The 15,776-nt window shown below is 34.8% G+C and overlaps 1 pseudogene; it reads right to left on the minus strand.

Annotated features, from left to right (window-relative positions):
- Nucleotides 1–5,984: 5,984 nt before the first annotated feature.
- Nucleotides 5,985–7,214, minus strand: LOC101130018 (RNA-binding motif protein, X chromosome-like; annotated as a pseudogene).
- Between the last annotated feature and the right edge of the window lie 8,562 nt (nt 7,215–15,776).

Consider the following 15,776-nt stretch of genomic DNA (forward strand, 5'->3'; position numbering starts at 1 on the left):
TGTGGGAAACATAGACTCCCTGAACAAGTTGTAACAAAGCCAATGTCTACTTTTTAAAGTAATGTTGATGATAATATTGAAAAAAGGCTATCTTTACGTAATGCTTTAAAGTTGTGGTAAAGGACAAAATCATCTTGTCATTTGAATATTACTGCACTGTATTGGATTTGTATTATAATATTCATTATTAAGTATGAAAAGTGACACATGGAGGGCGTCAGTGGCTTTGATGAAGACCACATACCCAGCAATAAGCAGAACTGGAATCTGCCTTTGGGATTCTCATCCTTAGCATAAGGTTTTCTCTATTACATCATATTATTACACTATGTTAATTTATTAAAACATAAATAAGTATAATAATTTTATATACTGCTTGGTGTATAGACTGATGCACAGACTTATGAAAATATATAGAATCATATTTCTTATTTTGGAAATCTAAATTTTCTCTAAGATATAAAACTTAGATTAAGTTGTATTTCAATACAATACACTTTATCAGGGATAATTTACTTAAAATAAAATGCATCCCAATTTAGTGTATATTTTGATGAGTTTCGAAGAATGTGTACAGACAGGTAACTACCATCATTACCTCAAGACATGGAACATTTTCATCACCTGAAAAAGTTCCTTGTGATTCTTCACAGTCAATCCTGTTTCACCCACATTAGCCCCAGTCACAGATCTGCTTTCTACCTATAAAGATTGGAATTCTTTCCTGAGTTTCATATGAATGACTCAAAAGTAACTACTCTTCTGTGCCTGACTTCTTTTTCAACATAATGTTTTTGAGATCATCCATGTTGTGAAGTTGTATCGACGGTTCATTCCTTTTTATTGCTTCTTAACATTCAATTGTATGTTATGCTAACATGTTTATCTATTCACATGTTCATGGCTATTTGGACTGTTCCCAGATTTTGGCTATAGGGAATAAAAAAGCTATAAACATTTGTGTACAAGTCTCTGTGTGGGTGTATGTTTTCATTTCTCTTGGGCAAATATCTAGAAATGGAATGGCTAGGTCAAATGGCAGATATCTGTTCAAATTTATATAAAACTGCTAAAATGCATTTTTCAAAGGCTGTCATTTTATATTCTCACAGGCAATGTATGTGAATAACCAGTTATCAATATTGGTATTGTTAGTCTTGCATTTTAGCCATTCTATTGGATTTGTAGTGGTATCCAATTATAATTTTAGTTTTAATTTCCCTGATGACTAATGATGCTGACAATTTTTCCAGGTGCTAATTGGTCATTTGTATATCTTCTTAAATCAAATAAATATTTACATCTTTTTTCTAACTTAAAATTGATTCTTTTTCTTCTTACTATTGAATTTTAAGAGTTCCTTATATAGTCTAGATGTATTTCTTATATTTCTGTGTTAAATATATTCATTTCCAATATTTTCTTCTACTCTATGACTTGCCTTATTTGTTTATGGGTATGTTTTAAAGAGCAGTAGTTTTTCATTTTGATGTATTCTAAATATGAATATTTTTGTTATTCATACTTTTTTATGTTCTATACAAAATATTTTTGCTAACCAACCTAAAATCATAAAAATGTTTGATCTTCTGAAACTTTAATACTTGTATCTCTTAATTTTAGGTCTATAATCTATTTTGAGTTGTTTGTTGTATGGTGTGAATTAAGAACAAAGTTTTATTTTTCTCCATAAAAATATGCTATTGTTCCAGTCATAGTATTTCAACAGTATAATTTTCTCATTAAATTGACTTGGCAACATTGTGAAAGATAAATTAATATCTATCTGTCTTATCTATGTACCTAGCTAACTAGACTTTTGATTCTATTCTAATGATTTATGTGTCCGTCTTCATAACAACATCAAATTGGCCTGATTATGTCTGTATTTATATTATATCCTGAAACCAGGCAGTGTAAGTCCTCTAACATTTTCTTTAAAAATTAAAATTACTTATTTATTTGTTATCTCTTATATTAGCATATATTTTAAAATAAGCTTCTCAATTTCAACAAGTAATCCTGTTGATTGAGATTGCATAGAGATTTCTCTCAGCAATATTCTTTGTTTGCTTTGCACATATTTTTTAAAGTTTATCACTAGTCATTTCATGTTTTTGATACTATTATGACTGATATTTTTTACAATTTGATTTCTGTTCATTGTTAGTATATAGAGATATAATTGATTTTTGTGTGGAGACCTGATATCTTGCAGCATTTGCTAGCCTACTCACAAATGCCAGTAGCTTTGTCTTGATTCCTCAATGTATATGCACATACACATTTCTGCATATGTCATATGTAAATGACAGATTTAATTCTTCCATTCTAATGTTCATATGTTTTATGTTTTGACTTATTGAATGAATTTATAATAAGAGTGGAAATCATTTCCTTATTACTGATATTAAAGGAAGAACACTAAATCTTTTACCATTAAGTGTGATTTTAGCTGAGAGTTTTTCAACTTGACTTTTATCAAGTTGAATGGGTATTACATGCTCTCAAAGGCTTTACTGCATCTTTTGTGATAATCATAGCTTTTTAAAAAGTATATTAATGTAGTAAATTATATAGGTTGACAGTCAAACCAACCTTGCATTTCTGCTATAAAACTAACTGGGCTATGATATATCACATTGAGGCAGGAGAATAGGACCTGGAGGCAGGGAACTTAAGACCGATCCATGCTGACTTTCTAGAACTAAATCAAATGAAAGCACGTCGGCAATGACAGGACTGTGAATGGCTTTGTAACTTCACTTCCTCCTCTCCATTCATGCCATTTACACTTGGTAACTTCACATTCATCCTTTCCATTTACCTAGATCACACACACCAAATAATATCCTCTCCATTTACAATAGGGCACAACCCAAGTAAATGACTCTGTGACTTCATCTCATCCTCTTCATTTACATAGAATATATGCCAAGTAACCAATGGGAAACCTCTAGAGTATTGAAATTCCAGAAAATCCTGTAAACAGGGCTCTTGAGCCCCTATGCTCAGGCTCCCACATTGTGGAGCGTACTTTCATTTTTGATAAATCCCAGCTTTTGCTTTCCTTGCTTTGTTTGTGAGTTTTGTTCAATTCCTTGTTCGAGACGCCAAGAACCTGGATGCCTACTGGTAACAACATTTGCTAATATTTTGTTAAGAACTTTGTATCTATCTTTATGAAGATATTATGTCCCAGTTTTATTTCCTTGAAGTTTCTTTTTTGACTTTTGTTATCAGGATAATGTTGACCTCTGTTTTCTGAAAAAAAAAATGTGTAAGAATAGTATTTATTTGTTAAACAATTTATAGAATATAACTATGAATGTATGTGGGACTGTGTGTTCTTTGAGGTGAAGTTTACAAACTACTAATTCAATTGCTTATATATTTATAGGGTTAGCTATATTCAGAGATGCTTATTTGAGTTTGTATTTGAAATATGCACTTTTACTGAATATAGATTTTAGGTTGCAATAATATTTTCTACACCTTCTAAGAGGTTATTCCACTAACTTTTTGGTTGTATATTTTCCATAGGCAACACGCATACTTTTTTTGTGCCATGTTAAAGTTTTATTAAGTTTCAATACATAACATTCCAAAAAGTGAAAAGTGATCTATAATACCCAAGTTCTATGTTCAACTACCAGTTAAACAAGGAAAACATTTTCTATATCATTCTGTTTTACAACCAGTATAAACCCAGAAGAATCAAGATCTAATTCTTTTTCCACAAGTCTGCTAGGTCAGTAAACTATTTATCAAACAGGTGTCTGGTCATTTTAACATACTCCTTGCTTTGAACTTAATATTCATTCATAATTTGTACAATCTCTATATCCTATGCTATCTTTAGGATATCTAAATATCTTAAATATCTAGTATATCTCAAGAGCCAAAAAGGTCCTCACAGAAGCTTTAACCCAAGTAATCATAAGAGTATGGAAGGATTGGGCTAAGACAACTATGGAAGTGCAACAACCACATAAATTTGGTCATTACCCATTACAGGTCTGTGATTAGTAGTAGCCTGTCAAATGAGAGTTTAAAATGTTGTACTTACTATCCCAAGTTGCAAATGGCAAAACATGACAGTGCCATAATTACGACAAAAAAATAAAATCTTAGAAGTTGAGTTAGTTCTTGTAATCCAACAACTCAAGTCTGTTTCCTTTGAGAAAATTATACTATTGGCTCTAGTCTCTAAAGCAATAAACTAAAACTTATTTCCAAGATTGGGAGGTAAAGTGAGCTTGTAAAACAATCAACAAAAGTGGCCTACTTGTTTCCAGTGTGCTTGCCATCTTAGCATGTTTGTTACTTTCTATGTTTAACACACACACTTAAATGGTCTTATTCGGGGTGGGGAAAGGGGAGGTTCTTGTGGATTCCCAGGGAAATGTCAGAAAAGCAAAATGGCCAGCATTATCCATTTGCTTTTTTGGATTTACTGCGTGAATAGCACTTTCCTTACATAGATATCTGATTTCAGGTTTTTCATGCTGAGAACATTGAGATTTCAGCTGGAAAACACCCTGAAATCTTCTGAGTAGCAAACCCCAACCACTTTCTAAGTTTTATTCTACAACTAAACTCTGTTTCTGGATAAGCCACCACCAAAAAATGTTTCACTTACTGACAGACATAGACACTTCACTAGACAGAGCTACCACTTATTCATCATTTTTATGATTCAACTTAAGTTCTAAATTGAAGAGTTGTCCCCTTGACTTTATCTAAACAAAATGAAAACCAAAGCTATAAAATCTATGTAAAGGAAGACAAGAACTTTCTGACTACCTCCACTTACCAATTTCCTTAATTACTTCTCCTTTTCCATTTGGTCAATTATTGTTTTAAGTAACTACTACTCACTCCCTAGTTATGAATGTTAATCAACACTGATGCCATCCTCAGGTCCACAGGAACCCTTGAAGGCAAAATCTATTGATTGCACCAAACCAATTCTGACAGCACTTCTTATGTAACTGTAGTGACTTATCGACAATCAGCCACCTTCTGCTTCAAAAACTCTTAGCATTTGATTTATCTGACTGCCAGCTTTATCTACTGTGAATAAATCAGCACTCCACGACCATAATGAGCATAATCCTCAACCATCTTTGCTGTTTCACAGGCATTTGGTGCTTTAAATCTGATATGGAATGCTGATAGATTAACTTTTTAGAAGTCATAAGCCTTTAGGAAGTTGGAGATAACTTTATTGCTTATCTATTTTCTCCGTTGCAATCAAGCTGTTCCTTTAAAAGTGAGACATTACAGAGTTGCAAAAATTTGAAACAGTAAGAGCAGACACCTTTGCAGCTTCACGGTTGGTTTTGGCCAAACTTTTTTTTAGTATTCTGTAGCTGTTTAACACATACTTAAATCATCTTATTCATGGAGGAGAAAGGGGAGGTTCTTGCGGATTCCCAAGGAAATGTCAGAAAGGCAAAATGTCCAGCATTATCCATTTGCTTTTTTGGATCTACTGCGTGAATAGCACTTGCCTTGCATAGGCATCTGATTTCAGGTTTTTCATGCTGTGAACATTGAGATTTCAGTTGGAAGACACCCTGAAATCTTCTGAGTAGCAAACCCCAACCACCCTCTAATAGCTAGCTTGTTTGCATAGGCAGAACGATTCATCTCTTCATTTTACATGGCTAGACGTTTTGTGGAAGATCTTAGAATTGCTTGCCTCATTTACTGGGAAAAATCAGATAGGAGTGGCCTCTAGGAACACTTTACTTGGAAAGTTACAACACTAGTACAACAAGTCTTAACACATTTAACATTTGCTTGTTTAAAAGCAATGTCATAAAGTCAGATAAAATTAAACAAGTTTTACTTTTTTCCTCACAAGAACATAAAAATTCTGGAGGGGAACATAACAGGGAATTAAAAAAGGTAACACAATTTTTCCTTTTAGTAGTCCTTGGGTAGCTATGACAGAATAGTTTCACTTTTTGTTTGTTTCTTTGAACTGGGGTTTTGGTCCAAAGTTTTGTTTGCTTCTAGTATCTGCTTTTGCCTCCCCCTCTATCAGATCGGCTTCCTCCACGGCCACCACCTCTTGGTGCTCTGCAGCTTGAACTGCTGTAGGAATCACATGGAGAAGGGTACCCCCTTTCTATAAAAGGGGCAAGCCCTCTTTCTTGTCTGCCAAGCCGATCACAACCACTTGAATGGAGATCACTTCGGCTGCTTGAGTAACTGTCTCGACTTCTACCATATCAGTCACGTGAGCTGCTGTAATCATGATAGCAACTGCTTCCAGCATAAAATGGTGGGGGCCCTTGTGTAGGTGGAGCACTATGTGAGTTATCATAACTCTCATATGAATCTCTGTAGGAACTTCCACTTGGATGATCTGAATAGTCATGATCACGATCATATCCATCTCTATCGCTATAGCCTCTTGATGGATAGTCATCACATGAACTGGAATGACTTTAATCACGGTAAGTATAATCTCGTGGTGGTGGTGCATAATCTCTTGTATTACAAGAACTTGGGTAATCTCTGCTTGAAGAGCTGTCTTTAGTAGACTACACATCATCTCTTGGGGACAAATAAACATCTCTACGAGAGGGTGGCAGTTCCCTTAGAGGTGGACCTCCCTAACTATCTCTTCCACGTGATAAAGGAGCTCTTCCTTCCATTCACTGCTGCTGTGAACTGGTGCAGATCTCTTAGGGGGTGCAGATCTCTTAGGAGAAAGACCCCCACTTCTTGGCGGTGGTCCTCTTTTTACTAGGAGTGGTTCCCTGGAAGAACTCATGTTAAAATGCATGGAATATCCACCATCATCCACGTGTCCTCCCCATGAGGGAGGTTCCCTGGTTACTCCACTTCCTCCTCTTCCACCTCTCAGACTTCTTGGAGGACCTCTACTTCTTGGAGGTGGAGGCAGTCCACGTCTACCACTTTCAAATAATTGTTTGGTGGCTTATTCCACTTTGATGGCTTTTCCATTTAATGACTTTCCATTCATGTCTCTGGCTGCATCCTTAGCGTCTGCCGGGCTTTCAAAGGTGACGAAAGCAAATCCTCTTGATTTGTTGGTTTCACGGTCTTTCATCAAAAGTACTTCCACTATTCACTATTCGTCCATATTTGCCAAATGGTGCTTCAAGAGCTTTCTCATTAGTTTCCATATTAAGCCCACCAATGAAGAACTTTCCTGGGCAATCTGCTTCAACCATTTTTTAAAAAATTTATTTTTATTTATTTATTCATTTTTTTGCTGGTGAGTCAGAGGGGTGACAATGGGTTCAAGCTCCAACGAGCTCACCGACAGGGGCTTCCTACCAGCTCAGCACCAGTGGCGGCTGCCAGGTCTGAGGACCAAATTGCGAAGCCACTAGCACTACTGCGCAACCAATATGCATACATTTTAATCCTTGTTTTTCTTATATAATTTGTCTTTTTTCTCTGGATACTGTTAATATTTTCTCTCTCATAGGTTTTTAGCAATTTTATTTTGATGTGCTTTGTTTTATTTTTATAGGCATTTTAAAATCTTTCTAGGTGTTGAGTTAGCATTGTAACTTTATTTAAATTTGGGAATATAGTAACCTCTATTTCTTCAATTTTTATTTTTTTATTTCTCTGTCCTTACCCTGTTTGGAATTCCTATTCCATATCTGCACATAAATTTATTTTGTTCCATAGGTTACTGAAACAAATTATTTCATTCTCTTTCTTTTTCATTTTTGATAGATTCATTGCTAAATTTGAATATTTACTGATATTTTCTTGTGTAATGCCTTATGTGTTGTTAATCCTATCTAGTTAAAATTTCATTTAGACATTAGTTTTCAACTCTATAAGTTCTATCTAGTTGTTTGTTTTTTAAATTTCTATTTACCCTTTTATTTTGTTCATGTTATTCTTTACATGTTTACATATTTATAATAGCTGCTTAATGTATTTGCTAGTTCCATTATCTATGTCATTTATAGTTCTATTTGATTATTTTTCTCCTGCTTTGGATTACATTTTTTTACTTAGCAGTCATTTTTTATTTTATGCTAAACATTACGGATTTGATGTTGGTATGGCTGGATTCTTGTTTTCTTCCTTTAAAAATTGTTAGGCTTTGTTTTGACAGGAAGTTGGTTACTTATAGATGAGTGTCATCCCTTTGAGTCATTTTTTAAAGCTTTCCTGAGAGCAGTCTAGAGTTGCCTTTATTCCACTGATAATTTGTCCAAATTACTAAGATACCATCGCCTCTGATGAAAAGTTACTCTCTTAAATATGCTAAATAATCAAGAACTCTTCACTCTGGCTAGGTGGAGTTCAATATATGTTGTTAGAGCTTGCCTTGTGTGAGCTCTGGAAATTTTTTCTTATAGATACTTGGTTGCTTTTTTTGCCTGGCCTCATGGAGTTTTACTCCACACTTGCATATCTGAGTATTCAACAATGATATAAAAGGGCACTTTAGTTAGATTTCTGAAGCTCTTGTCTGCATAGCTCTCTCTCTTTTTAAATTTCCATAGGTTTTTGGGGAACAGGTGGTGTTTGGTTACATGAGTAAGTTCTTTAGTGGTGATTTGTGAGATTTTGGTGTACCCATCATCAGAGCAGTATACACTGTATCGATTTGTACTCTTTTATCCCTTACCTCAACTCCCAATCTTTCCCCCAGTTCCCAAAGTCCCTTTTATCATTCTTATGACTTTGCATCCTCATAGCTTAGCTACCACTTATAAGTGAGAACATACTATGTTCAGTTTTACATTCCTGAGTTACTTAACATAAAATAATGGTCTCCAATTCTATCCAGGTTGCTGCGAAAGCCAGAATGCCAATATTTTGTTCCTTTTTATGGCCACATAATATTCCATGGTGTGTGTGTATATATATATATATATATATATATACATATTATATATATATATATATACATATTATATATATCACATGGGATATATATATATATCACAATTTCTTTATCCACTCATTAACTGATAGGCATCTGGGCTAGTTCCATATTTTTGCAATTGCAAATTGTGCTGCTATAAACATGTGTGTGCAAGTATCTTTTTCTGTATAATGACTTCTTTTCCTCTGGGTTGATATCCAGTAGTGGGATTGCTGAATCAAACTGTTGTTCTACTTTTAGTTCTTTAAGGAATCTCCATACCGTTTTCCACAGTTATATTAGTTTACATTCCCACAAGCAGTGTTAAAGCGTTTCCTTTTCACTACATTCCCACCAACATCTATTATTTTTTTATTTTTTGATTATGGCCATTTTTGCAGGGGTAAGTTGGTATCGCATTGTAGTTTTGATTTGCACTTCCCTGATCCTTAGTGATGCTGAGCATTTTTTCATATGTTTGTTGGTCATTTGTATATCTTCCTTTGAGAATTGTCTATTCATGTCCTTAGCCCAATGTTTGAAGTGATTGTTTGTTTTTTCTTGCTAATTTGTTTGAGTTTCTTGTAGAGTCTGGATATTAGTCCTTTGTCAGACGTATAGATTGTGAAGATTTTCTCCCACTCTGTGGGTTGTCTGTTTACTCTGTTGATTGTTTCTTTTGCTGTGCAGAAACTTTTTAGTTCAATTAAGCCCCACCTGTTTATCATTGTTTTTGTTGCATTTGCTTTGGGGTTGTTGGTCATGGAGTTTTTGCCTAAGCCAATGTCTAGAAGGGTTTTTCCAATGTTATCTTCTAGAATTTTTATGGTTCCAGGTTTTAGATGTAAGTCCTTGATCCACCTTGATTTTTGCACAAGGTGAGCAATGAGGATTCAGTTTTATTCTTCTACATGTGGCTTGCCTATTATCCCAGCACCATTTGTTGAATAGGGGGTCCTGTGAAGGAAAACCAATCATATTAACAGCAGATTTCTCAGCAGAAAACCTACAAACTAGAAGGGGTTGATGCCCTATATTTAGCCTCCTTAAACAAAACAATTATTAGCCAAGAATTTTGCATTCATTGAAACCAAGCATCATAAAGGAAGGAAAGTTACAGTCTTTTTCAGACAAACAAATGCTAAGGGAATATGCCACTACCAAGCCAGCACTACAAGAACTGCTAAAAGGACCTCTAAGCCTTGAACTAAATCCTTGAAATACATCAAAACAGAACTTTTTTAAAGCATAAATCTCACAGGACCTATAATGCAACAATACACACACACAACTATTACAACAACAACACAACAACAAAAAAACTCAAACAACCAAGATATGCAAACAACAAATAGCAGGATGAATAGAATAGTACCTCACATCTCAATACTAAATGAATGTAAATGGCCTAAATGCTCTACTTAAAAGGTACAGAATGGCAGAATGGATAAGAATTCACCAACCAAGTATCTGCTGCCTTCAACAGACTCACCTAACACATAAGGACTCACATAAGGTAAAGGGGTGGAAAAATACATTTTGTGCAAATGGACACCAAAAGCAAGTAGGAGTAGCTATTCTTATATCAGACAAAACAAACTTTAAAGCAACAGTAATTAAAAAAGACAAAGAGGGACATTACATAATAATAAAAGATCTTGTCCAACAGGAAAGTATCACAATCTTAAATATATATGCACCTAACACTGGGGCTTCTAAATTTATAAAACAATTACTACTAGACCTAAGAAATGATACAGTGCTCTCTCTTTTCAAGATCTCTGCCCCTACAATTTCCAGCTGCCTCAACCTTCCCTTTTCCCCATTTACATTCCTCACCTCCATGAGGTTGCTTGGGGGCTTTGGATTTACCTCTCTGTGCATGTGCTTTTGAAATTTTGTCTAGGAAGCAAACCAGAACAGTTACAAGATTAGTCTCAACTGCTTCACTTCTCTGAAAAATCAAAGTCCTGAGGGATGTCTTTTAAAAGTCAATGTCTGAAAGACATCTGTTTTATTTTTGTTTTGTTTTGTTTCCCAGCAGGATGGTAAATCTAATCCTTCTTATAACATCATGGCAAGAATGTGAAGTTTCAGATTGCTTTTAAATCCCAGTCTAAAGCCATGTTAAGTACTATAATTTACGGATTTTTAAAAAATCTTCTGGACAATCATATCTATGCCAATGAGTTTACTTAATTGTTAACACCTTTTCTGGAAAAAAAAATGTCATAAACAGCAGAATGGGAGAGACCAGAATATGATTTAAATAACCCAGATGTGCATAATTCAAAAATGGCCTTGACATACAAGAAAAAAATTGAAAATCTTCAATGTAATGCATTTTCACAACTACTTAAGAAAACTTTTTCAATATATAAAAATAAAAAGAAAATAGACTTTAGAACATTTTCAAAGAGTATCCTGAAGTACAGTCAAGAGCAGTTTAAAGGGATCCTTGTTCTCTGTTTGTAAATGTTCACAGGCCCAAAAAAAAGGGAAACAGAAAATCTAAATTGGAAAGAGAAATTACCAACTTACAAAACCTCCAAAAGTGGCTGTATAATTCAAAGAGATTTAGAAGAATATATACCAACTATAAATGATAATGTATGGCTCTCCAGGTGAAATAAAATTGTCTGATTGTACAAGAAGTAAAGGAATATATAGAAAAAGTGAATGTTGAGACTTAAAATAAATAGTAAATCCTTGAGGTAAACTGAACTTTATTTGCCTTGGTTAACAGAAAACACTCCAAGTCTTGAAAATTTGTAACAATCCTTAGTCTCTTTCAGTGTCTTTCCTATAATTATTAATTTTTCAATATTATCAGAGGAAATTTCTTTATTCTCTGTGTTAGAAACCATGTAACTTTTATGCATCTACTTTGGACACTGAGGTTCCAGATGAAACAAACTATGAAAGAATTATTTTTAGAAGGTCCCTAAATATTAACAAATGAGCAGATTATAACCAATCTAGATATCCCATAGTACCCAGACCATGTATGAGTTATGAGTCTAGAATTATTTTCAAATAATCCCAATGTGCAAAAACTCCACAATAATAATTGGAGAACAGAACAAATGGAGAAAACTCATATGAATGTAGATTTATTTTCTAGAATATCAAAAACTTTTGTTTTTATGTATATGCAAAAATTAGGACCCATTGTAGGTATGTAAGATCAGCAACATGGCACACATCAAAATTCAGAAGGATTCTTCCCAAAATTTCATAAATGTTTTTTAAATGTATATGAAAGTATTAGATTATGCTCTACAGGCATAAGCTCAGCAATGTGACACACCCATTGCCTATTACATCCTACCATTTGGATCAGTAGTCAGGGATTATCCTCCTTGCCTCAGAATAATTTTACTCTTGGGTAAATTAATCAGAGTTGTCTTTCCATAATCTAGCCATCTCACCTGTAGTGTAATATGTATTTGTTAGAACAGGCAGATAGTTAGACTGAACAAGAAGGGGAGCCCCTACAAAAGTAAGCTCTGGAAAATCTCATAGCCCAGAGACCACCCAAAACATGCATGCTAGGTATGAGCAGAGAGAAGGGAAATTACCAATGTAAGAAGGAACTCTCCGAAATGCCTCTTAAGATGCCCAGTAACCACTCATTCTATGATTGAACTGTGAGAATGTAGTCAGCTACATGCTGATAAGGAGGGGAAAAGGGCAAAGGGGAAATTCCTGAGATACAAAGGCACAATAACCACAGATTTAACTGCTGTTTATACGACCTTCCTGGGATGTTGGTAATGAACCACACTGCCATTAGGTAAGATTTGTATTGATCCCTGGGCCTGCACATGTGCATCAACTGACAGTAAGGGAGAATCCTACAAACCTGGGGTGGGAACTAGGTGGGGGAAAAGGCAGGGACTTAAGGCAGAAATGGGAAACCAGACACAGACAAAGGCAGAGACTTAATACAGAGGTGCAAACTTAAAGAAAGAGTGTGACATAATAAAAGCCACAACATACAACTCTCAGGGTTGCTGGTCCATTCTCTTCCAAGCAGCCTATTCTGCCTCTTTAAATAATCTCTGCTGACACTTAACCCTTGCTGCTACTGTCGCTGCTCCCAGCCTAGTCAGCTCACTCCTCTCTTGGAGTGTACTTCCTTCAATAAACTCTCTGGTCTTTATTTTTCTTCAATAAATTCTCTGCTTTCTTCGTTAAATTGTTTCTTGGCTGAATTCTTTCTCCCAAGAAGACTAAGAACTGAGGACACCATACTTTCCAGTAACTTACTGAAATATATCAACTTTCTCTTTTGTTGTGTTACAATATCCTTGTTGGTGAAGAAAACGTGAGGGTTGTAATTCTGTAGTTTGAGAAGTACTCATGTCCAAAATAAATATTTGGGGTAATCCAGTACCAAATTTTCATTTCTTTTTTTTAGTTTTATATGTCAATATTAATGATTAAAGTCCTTATGCAAGAACCTCTCATTGAACAGAATGACAAAATCCATGAAGAATATCAAGAATTCTATCACAGGTGCACAAAATTTGCTTTCCAATTCCACAAACAACAGATAGGAATAGTCAGGTTGCAAGGTCTATGAGGGCATGATCTAAGAAAACCACCATGGCTGTCTGACATCATGATCATGGCTATCATGACATCAGATAATCTCAAATAAACATTTGGTAAAATATTCTATGAGACAATCATCACAATAGTGATAAATTGGCCTTCATTTCAAACAGCAAAGCAGAAATGTTCTTAGGAGGTATTTTATACTATTGTTCGTCTGTATGGGCTTTTAGCATATGCTAAAGGGAAAACCCAAAAGGATTAAACTGTTGTCAACAAATCAATAATATTCCAGAAAAAAGCTCAAGAGTATTTGTAAAATGCAGAAAAAAAAGAAAAATAAATAATCAAGAACCCAACAAAGTTGAATTTTCAGTTCTACATGTAATGTAAAATCCCAAGGCATGCAAAGGAAGCAGAAAAATGTGACCTATAATGAGGCACAAAATCACCCCTTTCTGCAAATGCTTATTTTCATCTGGATTATTTTCCATCTACCTGTGGGAATTCCTTTAACATTTCTTGCAGTTTGTATCTGCTTATTGCCTTTAAATTTTGTTAGGCAGGACCGCAGCAGAATTTGACCTATGGCTAATTTTGCTCCACAATTGAGGCACAAATTTTTAACATACTCTACCCGATACCCTGTGAATTATTAGGATTTGCACTCTAGTTAGTGGAAATGACCATTTATTTTTCCAGCCCTGTGTAAGTACAAAGGATTGTTACCTCTGTCTTTTCACACATTTCTTTCTCTGGTCTCAAATTGTTTTCCCATGTCCCTGTGCTGATTAGTATTCGGCTCATGACTCGGGGAGAGCTCTTCCAGATCTCTAGAGGTCTCTGTCTGGGCTGCTCTCTTCTTTCTGGTACTCTGCATTGCAAACTCTATCAACTTTGTCTTCCCTTCTTTCCCTACTATGTCTCTTCAAGCCATAGGCTCTATCTGGTTTTCCTCTTTCGTTGCCACCTGGAAACCTCTTCAGAAAGTATACTGGGACAATCAGAGAGCTCACATTGTTTATTTACTATCTCTGTTGTTGCTGTCATTGTCTAATATCCAATGTCTTCAAAACCTTTGTTTCATTTATTTTGTGCATTTTAAAAATGTTGTGGGCAGGAGCATATATCTAATCCTACTTATTCTATCTTGTTTAGAAGAAGTCTTGAAAGTAGGCTTTTTGATTTGCATACATTTTAATATGTTTAATTTTTGTTGATGAACAAGGAGACATTCTTTTTTTTTTTTTTTTTTGAGACGGAATTTTGCTCTTGTTGCCCACATTGGAGTGCAGTGGTGCGATCCCGGCTTGCTGCAACCTCCACCTTCCAGTTTCAAGCGATTCACTAGAAGAAATTCTTAGTGAAACATAAACTTCCCATTAGTATTATTTCTCTCTCTGATGCTCATTTACTAACATAAATCCCACTGGCTATGAGCCAATTAGACAGCAGATGATTCAGTTTAAATCAATTAAATTGAATGACTTGTACCATAATAACTGGGACTATCAAAGTGCACGTCCAAAAAACACTGTTCTTTTAACAATAATCCTTATGCTTTTGACAGTCCTTGGGGAAGCTCAGCTGAGGTTCACCTTCAACATTTATCAACATTATTAATCTTATAATTTTTATTTATAAATGAGCAGCTAGATGAGTAAAAATATTGTTATTCAGTGTTAATCTTATCAAATGTTTATTATCAGTATTTTATGATTTTTATTTTTGATTTTTTGACCGGTTATATAATTATGGGATACAAAGTGATGTTATCATGTATATACAGAGCATGGAGTGATTAAATCAAGCTAATTAACATATCCATCACTTTAAATACTTAACATTTATTCTTCCTGTCTCATTGCAGCTTCATACCCTTTGACTATTTCCCCACTCTGATAACCAGCATTCAATTTTTGCTTCTATGAGTTTGATTGTTTTAGATTCTACATATAATTGAGAACTTGTGATATTTGCTTTTCTGTGCCAAGCTTATTTAACTTAGTACACTGTCCTTCAGTATACTAAGTATACTTGTCCTATTTTGAAAGGACAAGATTTCCTTCTTTCTAAAGGCTGACTGGAATTACATTATGTAGATATGCCGCATTTTCTTTATCCGTTCATTTGTTAATGGATGCTTAGACTGATACCATAGCTTGGCTATTGTGAATAGTGCTACGATAAACATGCAAGTGCAACTATCTCCTCAATATGTTGATTTCCATTCGTTTGGATATATACTCAGCAGTGGGATTGCTGGATCATATGGTAGGTCTATGTTTTAGTCTTTTGAGGAACCTCCACCTTGTTTGCCTTAGTGACTGCTAAT

Source organism: Gorilla gorilla, chromosome 5, assembly GCF_029281585.2.
Source record: "Gorilla gorilla gorilla isolate KB3781 chromosome 5, NHGRI_mGorGor1-v2.1_pri, whole genome shotgun sequence".
NCBI lineage: Eukaryota > Metazoa > Chordata > Mammalia > Primates > Hominidae > Gorilla > Gorilla gorilla.